Genomic DNA, 1270 nt, shown 5'->3' with positions numbered 1-1270 from the left:
GGGGGGGGTTCATTAAAAAAGAGAAAAAACCCAGCAGTTTTTACTTCCATGGGGTAAGTTTAAGACACAATGACATATAACACTATCTAAAAATATATGGAAATATAAATTCATAAGATAGGCTACAGCAGATTACAAAATAACGGTGGGTGGTTGGCAGGTGCTCTGGTGCGGTTTGCTCCTTCTTTTCCTATCTAGCATCTATTGTCCTTTTTCCTCCCACTTTTTGGCGTTTGTAACTCTCTTGTAGAACCTCGAATCTTCGACACTTATATGACCTTATTGTGTTGCAAGTGCCATAAAACTCTTACTAAAACATAACAAAATAATAGTATCATTTCACATGAAACATTTACAAATAATTCCCCATATCCAACATTGTTGGCTGCTCCAGCACAAAGCGCTATTTTAAAGCGAGGTTTTGTATAAAGACTTGACTCATCCTGTGACCAACCAAAAACCACATCACCAACATTGTCTGAGAGACAGTTAAAGAGTTTTCACCAACTGCTTGAGCCCCAGAGTCTCAATATTTTCTTTGTACATGAAACAGCCATGTAATGAATACTAGCCATCTGATGGTCAAACAAAAAGACAAAAAAGATAATTATGGAAATAAAACTCTACTTGATAGTCACAGAAAGCAGAAAGCCATACATTATTGAAAATTGAATATTCTTATGGTCTAATTATCCAATACTGTATGTACTGAAAAATCAATTATATTACAATGGCCCAATAAATCCCAAGCACGACATAACAAAACTGAAAATCAATACTCTAACGAAACAGAAGTATCATAAAACAGTCTCATATAATGTCAATCAAAGCCTTGATATTCCTATAGATAAAGCAATACAATGCTCAGACCCAATGGATGCTTTAAGTCCAACGAACTTTGTCCCTTTAAGAAATTATTTTCTTGCAGTAGGTTTTCCATAATTTTTATGATTTACTCTCTCCTCTAGGTTGACCATCAGACTCTAAATTAGCACTGGGCGGTGTTGCTTCTCATGTGACTCACACTTCATGCACAATAAACTGAAAATATCAAATTCAAATTCTGCTGGAATCTGACTCGAACAACAAGGAAAATAAAACAAACAGAACTTCTCATCTCAAACAAGCCTGGCTCAGACATGTTACAAACAAATGTCATTAGTACAAAGTTCTAGGTCTAGTAGTGGGACATGTGTGAGCACTTGTATGAGTATACATATGTGTGTGTGTGTGTGTGTGTGTGTGTGTGTGTGTGTGTGTGTGTGTGTGT

At 36.1% G+C, this 1270-nt stretch overlaps 1 protein-coding gene across 1 annotated transcript in view; it reads right to left on the bottom strand.

Annotated features, from left to right (window-relative positions):
- Positions 1–1270, bottom strand: part of LOC101845954 (acid phosphatase type 7) — a 23627-nt gene that overhangs the window by 16382 nt on the left and 5975 nt on the right. The gene's annotated exons all lie outside the window — the stretch shown is intronic.

This window comes from Aplysia californica, unplaced genomic scaffold (assembly GCF_000002075.1).
Source record: "Aplysia californica isolate F4 #8 unplaced genomic scaffold, AplCal3.0 scaffold00685, whole genome shotgun sequence".
Classification (NCBI taxonomy): domain Eukaryota; kingdom Metazoa; phylum Mollusca; class Gastropoda; order Aplysiida; family Aplysiidae; genus Aplysia; species Aplysia californica.
This window is presented reverse-complemented; position numbering and strand designations above follow the sequence as displayed.